General features: G+C 46.5%; 1 protein-coding gene across 1 annotated transcript in view; it reads left to right on the top strand.

Annotated features, from left to right (window-relative positions):
- The first annotated feature begins 71 nt into the window (after window positions 1-71).
- INO80D (INO80 complex subunit D) overlaps window positions 72-11,521 on the top strand; it is a 78,136-nt gene continuing 66,686 nt past the window's right edge. Inside the window, exon 1 of the mRNA XM_006129023.3 lies at window positions 72-211. The gene's annotated coding sequence lies outside the window, so the exon portion shown is untranslated. The remainder of the gene's footprint in view (window positions 212-11,521) is intronic.

The following is an 11,521-nucleotide window of genomic DNA, read 5'->3' as shown; positions in this document are numbered from 1 at the left end:
GCACTTTGTACTTTTAAAATAATAAAAAGCCCCCCAACGCGTCCTCCCCCCAAAAGCAGGATCTCCTCAGAGCCAGGGGGGCAGCAGCTGCTCAGCACAGAGCCCGAGCCCATTCCCGGTCCCTCTGCTGGGGAGGAAACTCTGGTCTGTCAGCCCAGCAGAGGGAAAGGGGGGAGAGGCGAGAGAGGAGAAAAAAAAAGCAGCTGGAAAGGTAAGCCAGGCCCGGCCTGCATCCTCGGGCTCGCGTCGCGCGGCAGGCGGCGCGCAGGGGGCAGGGCGGGCGGCCGGGCGGACTACGCGAGCCCGGGGATTTGGCGGGGCGCGGTAGGCCGCAGTGGGGCTGAGGGGTGTCGGAGCGATTTTTAAGAGTTTCGGGCGCCAGGGAGGCAGGAGGGGGAAGGGGGGGAGCGGCCGCTGGCTCCCGGGGGACGCGGAGCGGCGCCTCAGTGTGGCTGAATGTAAGGTTACGGGCGGCGAAGGGGGCGGTTAGGCCTCAGCCCAGCGGGGCCTACCCGCTCCCCGCCCCCGCCGGGCCCCCGCTGCGGCCCCCCACTCACGAGGACGGGAGGGCTCCTGCCCGGGGCGCCGCGGGGCTGGGGGGGCGCCGAGGCCGGGACAGGGGCCGGATTCTCCCCCCCTCCCCCTCCGTGCACGGGGACGTGGGGGGCGCGGCGCGTGGGGGGAGGGGGCATTTCAGGGGTTCGTGCAATTAACGAAGTTATTTTAATTATCATTCGGGGTGGAGACCAACACCCCTCCCCCATGGCAGCGCGGGAGGCAGGTCCCGCGGGGAGTGGTGGGGGAGGGGGCGTTCACAGCAGCCGGCGGCCTTGAAAGTTTAAGGTCCCCCCCCCCAGGAACCGGCCCGTTTTCCATCCGCGGCTTCTGTGCACAAGCCAAACCTCCGGGAGGCTATTGTCCGCTTTCCTGAGCGAGGACTGGACCCTCCCCACCCCCACCCGCGTCTCCCTCCTGCTCCATTATCACTTCCTCCACCATGTGCATGGCAGTTTGTGCTGCGAGTTGTTTTGTGAGCATCGCAACTTTTTAGGGGGCTCCCTCCCTGGTTCGTGGCAGAGGTTTTGGGAGCTGCAGAGTTCTCAGATGGGCATGGGTTGGTCTCACTGGAAGCAGCCTTGCAACATTTGACTTCCCCTAGGTCTACAATGTTGGGTCTGAACAAATCTTTCTTTAGTGCCCCTCTAAATTCTATAGTCTTGTTGGGTCATTCCAGCTTTCCAACTGACTTCTGTGTTTTGAGAGCAGGTGCTGTCAATGGTAGACCAAAAGCACACTGACACTTGCCCAGTTCTTGGTCTGACTCTAGATTTGTGAATGGGATGTGAAAACTCCTCCTCATTTGAGGCCTGATCCTGCCAACAATTATCTTGGGTAGTTTTTACTTAATTTATATAAAATCTGTGCTTGGTACTACATGTTCACAGGTTGTGGCCTTTGGTCAGTTTTGAATAAAAAGTCAAGGGAAAGATGTTTCTACAGACCTTTCTTTGATAACTAAGAAAAGAGAAACTTTTGCATTCGGGTGTGTTTTTATACTCAGAATGTCATCCTATAATCTGAATCTGACAATCTGTGTGCAAGTCATTATGTCTGTATGGAATTTTAACTAGGGATGGAATAGTGTAGTTGATTAACAGATAAGCAAAATCTTACAGGTTAATACTGTAGACTACAGACATTTCCCCCCCCCCCCCCCCCCCCCCCCCCCCCCCCCCCGGACCTCCACCAGTAAATTTTTTAGCAGGCTGGCCAGCAGCCCCGCTCAGTTCTGGCTTGCGCTGGGTCCAGGACCTATCCCAGCTGCAGCTCTGCATTTAAAGTGAATTAGGAGCCAGGCAGGCAGGTAGCCCAGGCCTATCCTGTCCTGGTTTGCACTGGGTCTGGGACCTACCCCCCTGCAGCTCTGCATTTAAAGTGTAGTAGGAGCCAGGCGGGCAGGCAGCATGGCTCAGTTTTGACTCGTGCCAGGTCTGGGAGCTCATACAGCCCCTTGGGACAGGGGCTGCTGTCACCCTGCACTGCTGCCTCTGTCTCGAGGCAGCAGCAGGGTGCAACAGGCAGGTGGTCCGTGAGGGGAGCTGGTTTTTAAACTGGCTCCCCTCGCGGACCATCTATGGCCTGCTGCTTATACAGAGGCAGCAGCATGGAGTGGCAGGGGGCTCCTCAGGAGTGGGGCCAGAACGTACTGGCTGCCAGCCTCACCCCCAAGGACTATAGAACTGTTGAGTAACGGTTAAGAATTCATGAGGTTAATCAGCTATTCAATTAATCATTATTTAACATCCCTAATTTCAACCCCTACTTACAGGATCAGGACCTGATTTATCAGTCTTTTATAATAGCAAGTAATGAATTTAATATGTATAATTCTTCCTCAGGAACCTGGTTTAAAATCCTAGTATATGAAACTGCAAACAAAAGCACAGTTTTTATTTCCGGGGGAAAGTCATGAGTGGTAGCTGTAATTGAAAAGAGGGTTCACTGAGACATATGCCTCTTGCACAGCATAGGAGAAATAGCTTTGATTTTTAATAGCAATAGAGCCCATGATTTGTCCCAGTGTACTTTAAAATATTTATTAATTGCTTTGTACAAATAACTTTGAAGTATTTTTGCAAGCAAAAATATGCTTGGCTTGACACCTGATTTTCCATTTTCTGATTTCAAAATGACCAATTTGTTATGTAGCAATATGCAGTAAATGTCTTTGTTCCCCATTGTGAGCACTTCTTGGGACTTGATTTGCCACTTGTTAGTTTTGTCTTGTAAATTTAGAGCAATATGTCTTACCCATATATTGCCTTCCATTGTATCAACAGTTGTTCATGCCAAGACTTTACTGGCAAAGTATTACACTGTCTGATAACCCAACCTCTGGAGCACTATTCTGTTGTGAGACCCTGGCACCTGGAAACCATTGGGACTATGACTTTATACAAAGTTTCTACTTATTCTTGATTTTTGGAAAAATTATAGACACTAACAATATTAAGAATACACCCCAGTATTTCGTGTGTGTGTGTGTGTGTGTGTGTGTGTGTGTGTGTGTGTAGATATATCTATATATATTTTTGCTATGTGTGATTTACATTTTGCTGAAAATGTCAGTTCTGATCCTGCAAGCATTTATGCATGTGCCTATTTTTACACATTATTTGATGTAAATTACCAAAGCTCCATTGTAGAGCTGTGACATTTTAATCAGCTGCTCTGTGAATACTTCTGCTGACTTACTTTACACACTGTAAGTGGGTCCTATTGAAATCAGTGCTGCTATTCACAGTGTGTAAAGGTAAAACTCATGTGCAAGTCTTAACAGCATTGAATAAAAGTACTTAATTTGATTTTTATTAATCCTTACACATAAGTGCATAATTTAATTCTTTAAAATAAATAATTCATAATGTCCTGGTCCTCCCCATGTAGGTATAGAATAGTTGCTAGATATATTGCAGAATTTTTCTAAAGACTGTTCACTTTCAAATTGTGCAAGTTAAAGTTACAAAGGAAGCCTTTTCAGGAGCGTATGTTCTGAGTTATCAAAGGTTTTCACTGTCTGTCCTTCACCTCTTTTCTCACTGGATTCTAGTTTGTTTTGACATTTATATTGTACCAGTACAATAACTTTGTTTTTTTAATGTTATAATAGTGGAAAGATTCAATCTGTTCCTTTTTCCCAAAGACTTTTACCCTGCAAAGACAGTGTGCTCCAGCAGAGCAGCACATGTAGTTCTTGATGTGGTTCTGAGTGGGCACATGTCTCTGCCTTTGTGGGTCTGACTGTAGGATTGGGGCTTTAGCATTTATGTTTAAATGCTGATATCTGTGTTAATGATCATTCAGAAGACCTAGCTCCTGATCTTGCAATCTTAACTGACATGAATAATTCTGTGGGAATACTTCTGTGTCCAGTTCTGGGCGCCACATTTCAAGAAAGATGTGGAGAAATTGGAAAGGGTACAGAGAAGAGCGACAAAAATGATTAAAGGTCTAGAGAACATGACCTATGAAGCCAGGCTTCATGAACTGGGCTTGTTTAGTTTGGAAAAAAGAAGATTAAGGGGGGACATGATAGCGGTTTTCAAATATCTAAAAGGGTGTCACAAGGAGGAAGGCGAAAATTTGTTCCTCTTGGTTTCTGAGGACAGGACAAGGAGTAATGGGCTTAAAGTGCAGCAGGGGAGGTTTAGATTGGACATTAGGAAAAAATTCCTAACTGTCAGGGTGGTCAAATATTGGAATAAATTGCCAAGGGAGGTGGTGGAATCTCCCTCTCTGGAGATATTTAAGAACAGGTTAGATAGACATCTGTCAGGGATGGTGTAGACGGAGCTTGGTCCTGCCTTGAGGGCGGGGGGCTGGACTCGATGACCTCTCGAGGTCCCTTCCAGTCCTATTATTCTATGATTCTGTGATTCTTTGAATAAGGTTTACAGTATCAGGCTATCTTGCTCTACAGAGCTCTCCTACTGTAACTATTGTTTGTAGTTTAACTGCCTACTTCCCCATCTTAAATAGTTGCACAAACATTAAAAAGCCATGTGTTTGTACTTCTTATTCCATGTGCTGACTTTTTGGTAAAATGGATAAGCTAGAATTAAAATCCATACTTCTGGTCACTTTCCAAAGGAGACAAATAGAAGCATTCCTTCAGTTTTGTATTGATGAAAGTTATTTTCTCAATAGGTCCGTTTGCTGTTCCCAGTTGTAATCCAAACATTGTCTATTATTAATCAGAGTAACTCTTATTTTACTACATTTTAGTATATTTTAAAATTTAATTCTATTGATCAGTACTGAACCAAAAGGTACTACATTCCCCCTTAATATATTTTGGTTCCATACACCCACTTTCTCCAGGCTTTGAGCCCTAATTGTTCCGAGAAGACAAAATGAGGACAAGGTTGTCACTTCTAGCTTCCTAGGTAGATTTTAATACAGGCAGTCCCCGAGTTACTCGGATCCGACTTATGTCGGATCCGCAGTTACGAACGGGGCTTTTCTCGCCCCGGAGGACGGGAGCGGCGGGAAGCCCAGATGCGCCGCGGTCCGCCGCCCCCGTCCTCTGGGGCGAGAAAAGCTGCTCCCCGTCTCCCTGGTCTGCTGGTCGGGAGACGGGGAGCAAAGCCTTGGAACACGCCCACAGCGGGACAGCCCGGGCGCACTTGAGCTGTCCCCCTGTGGGCGTGCTCCGCGGCTTTGCTCCCCGTCTCCCGACCAGCAGACCAGGGAGATGGGGAGCAAAGCCTGGGAGCACGCCAGCAGTGGGACAGCCGCAGCGCGCCTGGGCTGTCCTGCTGCCCGCGTGCTCTGCGGCTTTGCTCCGCGTCTCCCAGGTCAGCAGACCAGAGAGATGGAGCAAAGCCGTGGAGGACTTGGGCGGTCCCGCCACCCCCGTCTCCCTGGTCTGCTGGGGGGGGGGGGGTGCAGCTAGTGCCCCCCCCCCCCCCAGCAGACCAGGCTTTTCTTGCCTACCCCTGGGGTAGAGCAGCTGGGGGCTGCCGGGTTGGTCCTGCAGCGCCGCTCCGGACCAACCCGGCAGCACCCCAGCTGCTCTGCCCCAGGCGTCCTCATTCAGCCGCTGCTGGTCAGTTTCAGCAGCGGCTGAATCAGGACGCCTGGGGCAAAGCAGCTGGGGTGCTGCTGGGTTGCTCCAGTAGCGCCGAGGAGCTGCGCTACTGGAGCAACCCAGCAGCACCCCAGCTGCTCTGCCCCAGGCGTCCCCAAGTCAGCCGCTGCTGAAACTGACCAGCACTGACTACAGCAAGCCCGAGGCAGAGTTGCTCTGCCCCAGGCTTCCTGGAATCAGCCGCTGATCAGTTTCAGCAGCAGCTGACTTGGGGACGCCTGGGTTTCTTAAGTTGAATCTGTATGTAAGTCAGAACTGGCGTCCAGATTCAGCTGCGGTTGAAACTGATCAGTTTCAGCAGCGGCTGACGCCAGTTCCGACTTGCATACAGATTCAACTTAAGAACAAATCTACAGTCCCTATCTTGTACGTAACCCGGGGACTGCCTGTATATGAAAAAAGTCAAATATAGAATTACAGATAATTGGGGGGGGGGGGGGGGAAATGCTACTGTGATTGAATTAAAATGTTTCTAAAATCTGACTATGCATGACTATGCAGCTGCCATATAGGACCTGAATCATTTTGTTTCCTAAAATAACATTCAGTATCAAGTATTACTTTTTTTTGTTTTCTTAAACGATGGCAACATTTTTTAGGGAGAGCGTGTCTGTGTATGTGCATATGTTTGATCAGTCACTGTTGTATCCCAACGAGCCTCAATCTCTCAAATGGATCTTGAGTGAACACTGATACTCACATGGAGCACTGTTGCTTTTGGTATGGCTCTTCAAAAGTCTTACACATGAGGGCTGGGGTAGGGATGTTAAATTTAGATGAATTGGGTAATTGAATAGTTGGTGCAATTTGCATTGACTATTCGATTAGTCGATAAGGGCACCTCTGCCTTTGGAGTGTAGCAAAAGCTACACTTCAAAAGTGAAAGCGCTGCGGGGAGTACGGGGCCAACCAGGGACTCCCGCTGATCGCAGGTTCCATGTGGCACTACAGCTTTGAAACGCTGTGTGCAGCTGACCCCTGGGCTGCATTCCCAGCTGGCCCTGAGCTGCACGTGGCATTTTAAAGCGGCAGCACCATGTGGAGCCCAGGCTCTGGCCCCAGGCTCCACGCGGCACTGCTGCTTTGAAGCACCCCCTCCGTTTTCCCCCCCTTGCTTCCTCTTTCTGATAGACTAGTGTGTCAGCTATCCGATAAGCATTTGCTTATCAGAGAGTTGAATAGTCGGTCTCATCCCTAGGCCAGGGATGTTCAAACGATGTTTTGCTAACTGTTGTAGCTTACTGTCATTTCCTTCATCATACTAGAAGTTTCTTCTGTCAGAAGATGGATGATAGTTCTGTCTGGCTAATGGAGTCTTTTAATTTTTATTCAGTTGTTTCCAGAATTGTAGCAGATTTGGTTTTGTGACTTAGTGTAGTAGTGACCTGAGCTGTTAAATTAAACTAAACTAACAATTAGATGTGAATAAATGGCTGTAGATTTATGATGCTGATGAAGATCAAAATGAAGTGTGGTATGACTTTTCTCTGTAGAACAGAAAACAAAGGAAAGACTAGATGATACAACATTGGTAATATGAAATCGAACATTTTAGCTCTATCACTGATTCTAATCTAGCTCTTATCAGTAACAACTGCAAATTATTCCTGTATAGTGGCTCTCAAATGGCTGGATTGTGTGATGAGTTGGGATGGTCTCAGTCCAGTTCAGAGAAGATCAAATCCATGTCACACAAGCTACTAAAATTGCTATGCTTTTATTGGCAGTCTCAGCAGGGAAGCTAAAGATTATCATGAGTGAAAACCTCTTATACCTAGAGATGGGTTTTCCAGGTCAGGGTGAGGAATACTGTTGGAACTAGCCCAAATAGTTTCCTTGCTATATTGTTCTGTGAGTAGATAAACAACTTTGTTCTCCCTGGCCATCAAACTGGCACATTTTAGAAACTCATACGTGGAAAATACATGTATCTGTCATTATGCTGTGCATACGTGTCAACAAATATCATAACACTAAATCCACACTAAAGACTTAAAAATACAAAACATCCAAATTGAAGACACATCTTTAATGACGACAAGTGTTTGGAAGCTATGATGGGAATCTTTAAACTTAGTCCTCATAATTATACATCTTTTAGCCTCAGACAGATAATTGCAATCCAATTTACAATGCACTTGAGGATTCCGTTCCCTAAAAGTGCCTCATGCACATAAAAATGTCTAGCTCCAAGCATACTTTTTAAAATGTAACTAATCTGTGTGCATTAACACATCATTAAAATATTTGCAGTATAAGCGTCTTCTCAAAATTATTTAGTGTATCCTTGGAGTGCTAGAATCCCTCTGTGATTGGCGCACTAATTTCCATTGTAAGGTAGAACACCTATTACATAGCAAGTTTCTACATAAAGGGTGCCTGGAAGGAGAGAGGTAGAGGCGTAGGGCTGGAGCAGTCCTGGCTTGGGGGGAGGCACACCTTCAGCCAGCCCCTTTCACCTGCCTAGTGATTCTCTTTTTTGTGTGGCTTTATGAGAAGCATTCCTATTCCAGGCACATCTCGTTTTTCTGGCACAACCAAACCCTTACGTTGCTTTAAGTTATAAGAAGCTGAAAACGGAATGTGGTGGTTTAGCTCGTACCGTTTAGGAGGAGTTCTTGAATAAACAGACAAATTCTCTCAAATATATGGTAGAGACTACGAATTTAATATTGACATTCAGCATATGGTCTTATAAGAGGAAACCTCTGCCAATGTGCTCAGGTATCATGCCACAGAGAGTGGCTTTGCTTTGTGTTCAGACCAGCCTCACAACAAACTCCCTCATGATGCTGAGTCAGTGCTCACATTCACATCTTATTTACTAGAGGAAGACATTTTCTCTCTTATTCATCCTCTCAGTAGTAAAATGTGGAGATAATAAGATGATCCTGAATTTGAAATGTTTCTTGTATTTTACTGAGATAAAATGGGTGAGGAACTACCATTTATTGGACCAACTTCTGTTGGAGAAAATGAGAGGCTTTTGAGCAACACAGAGCTCTTCTTCAGGTGACACTGCAAACGTATGTTTCACTGCAAACTTATCTGTTTTCTGGGTCTTGTGTGTTTTTCCCTGTTGCCGCTGACTAATATTAAACCTCTTTCTTTAAAATTGTCTATCAGTGTATAGTTCATGCTTTTAAAAAGGTGACTTCTGATTTTCATACACAAATCTGGTTTTTAAAGAGCAGTTTGTGTGCACACATAGGATAACCGCAGGCACAAATTTGGAAGTGAGTTGAAGTCATCTGAAGACTCAGTTTCTAACATAGGAATAAAGAGTACAAATCAAGTTTCAGAAGGTTTTTTTACACTGATATTTTGATGCAAAATACAGGAGCTTAAACACTTGGCTTTTCAGAGAGAGTCTGCATTTCACAGTCTTCATCTGTTGCTGAATTTTGTGGGGGGGGGAATTTTTTTTTCCTCCAACCACTATTTATCAAACATGGTTTCTGTTCTTTTCAGATAAGCTCTTTGTGCTTATTGCAAAGCATTACTCTACATGCTTATTTGGTAACAAGAAATAGTCTATAAAAAAGAGCTGTATATTGCTCACTGTAAAATACAAATTCAGGTCAAAATGAAAAAATATAAAATTGTGTATATGCTATGGAAGTAAAAAGAAAAAGCTTCTTTAGATCCAGGGTGAAATTTGTTTATACTGGCTCTGATCTTGCAATCAGATTTGTGTAGACAGATTTTTGTACAGCTCCTCTGACTTCATTGTGGTTCTGCATGGGTGCAGGAGTCTGCCCCTAAAGATCTAATTGCAAGATTAAGACTATAGACAGTTTTATAGAATGTGTAGATTTGTTAGCTTTATTTTCTTACCTTTGGATATTAATAAATACATTGCGCTCTCATTACAGTGATGCAAGTAATCACTTTTTGTCAGCAGAATGTTTCACAAGCTACTGTTTTCATCAGTTTGTCTTGGTGAATACACACAGAATCCAGTAATTCTAATTCAGACCTGGTCTACACTAAGAGCTTAGGTCAAACTTAGCTGCATTAGGTTGATTAGCTATACAACGAGCCAAGCACATTCCGTTGACATGCCAAGCATGTTCGGCTGACTTTAAGGGCTATTAAAGTCAATTTTGGTACTCCTGGTTTTCACAAGGAGTATCAGTAAATTTGACCTTGCATGGTCAACTTCAGGGGAGTGCAGATGCAGCACTGTGAAAGTCGATATTTTTGGCTTTGGGGAGGTGTCCCACAGTGCCTGTTCTGGCCAGCATTTTCAACTCTGCTGCTCTCCAGGAAAAGCCCTGGGAAAGTTTGAATTTCATTTCCTGTTTGGCCAGTGTGGTGAGCAGACCTCAGAGCAGGCCACACACCTCAGCAGCACAACCATAAACGCCCATGGTCACAAATGAGTTCCAGCATGGAGTGAGCAGGAGGTACTTGACCTGATCGTTGTGTGGGGAGAGGAATCTGTTCAGGCAGTACTCTGAAACGGCAAAAGAAATGCTGATATCCGTGCCGAGAACGCACAGGCCATGGTAGAAAATGGATACGCTGGGGACGCCCAGCAGTGCTGTGTGAAAATAAAGGAGCTGAGGCAGGCATACAGGAAGATAAAGGAGGCAAACGGATGGTCTGGGTCAGTGCTGCAAACATGCCACTTCTATGAGCAGCTGCATGGGATTCTAGGTGGAGACCCTACCAGTGTCCCAACTAGGGAGGTAAAATCCCAGTTAATCAGTTAACCAGTTAAATCTTAGGTTTAAGCGGGATCCCAGTCCTGCCCCATGCCCTCCATCTGGGACTGCCACTACTGGCCTCTCCCCTCCCCCTTCCGGGGGGGGGGGTGTGGGTCAGTAGTAGGAGCCAGCAGTGCACATCCCTAGTGTCAACCCAGTTTGTGGATTCCTCCCACAAGACTCCTTGGGCAGCCTCAGGCAACAGCGGAGAGGATAGTGTGGATGAGGAGGAAGAGAATAGTCATCAGGAGAGCAGAGCATCTGATCTTACTGACAGCCAGGACCTTTTTATGACTTGGGAGCCAATCCCCTCCTCACAGGATATATTGCTGCCAGGCGCTTGCTTAGCTGCAGGAGCTGCTATTTGCAGCCATTGTGTCACACCTGCTTTCAAAGTAGACTCAAAAGAGCAAACCCTGACCTGTCCCTTACCATGTCTGCCACCAAACCTAGTCCAGTTGCTCCCATAAGATCTTTGTGGCGTAACTGCTGCACAGTGGGTCCTTAAACGCACAACTTTGGCCTTGTACAGAACACATCCCTATTGTCTTGGACAGATGTTCTTTCATGCTAAGAGATTAGGTTCTTCACTCCACAATGCAGCTCCTGTAAAGTTGGCTCTTCACTTTTTTCATTACAGTGGATGCAACAGTAAGCGTCTAGCCCACTGCGCTGGCTTCTCCAGCTGTTCAGCTAGCACAGATCCAAAGGCAAAAACATAACTGGGATGACGTGTTCAATGAGCAATTGCAATCTGCCCACCCGGACAGGGAGCAATTAAATGCTTCAGAAGAGTGATGGAGAAGATGTGAATGGAGAATGAGAAGAGGAGAGTGTGCAGGGAATGCAAACTGAAGACACAGGAGAAAGTCTTGATCCTGGGGAAGCTGATGGCTCACCTGGTAGGCTCATGGGAGAGACCCCCATACTGAATCACATTCCCTCATAACCATATTCTATAGCTTCCTCTCCCAAATGCTCTAGATGCCAGGGGGAGAAGTCAAGGGCAGCCTTACACTCAAGCCCCAGAGATGTCTTCCAGAAGACAAGGCTGTCATTCTCTCACCTGTGTGTTTGCTGAACAGGGGGGTTGTAATATGTCACCCCCCCCCCCAATCCCTCTCACCCTGAGCTCCCTTTCTGTCATGTCTTCCTTGTG

This window comes from Pelodiscus sinensis, chromosome 7 (assembly GCF_049634645.1).
Source record: "Pelodiscus sinensis isolate JC-2024 chromosome 7, ASM4963464v1, whole genome shotgun sequence".
Taxonomy (NCBI): Eukaryota; Metazoa; Chordata; order Testudines; family Trionychidae; genus Pelodiscus; species Pelodiscus sinensis.
Note: the sequence above shows the minus strand (reverse complement) of the source record. Positions and strands in the feature narration are given on the sequence as shown.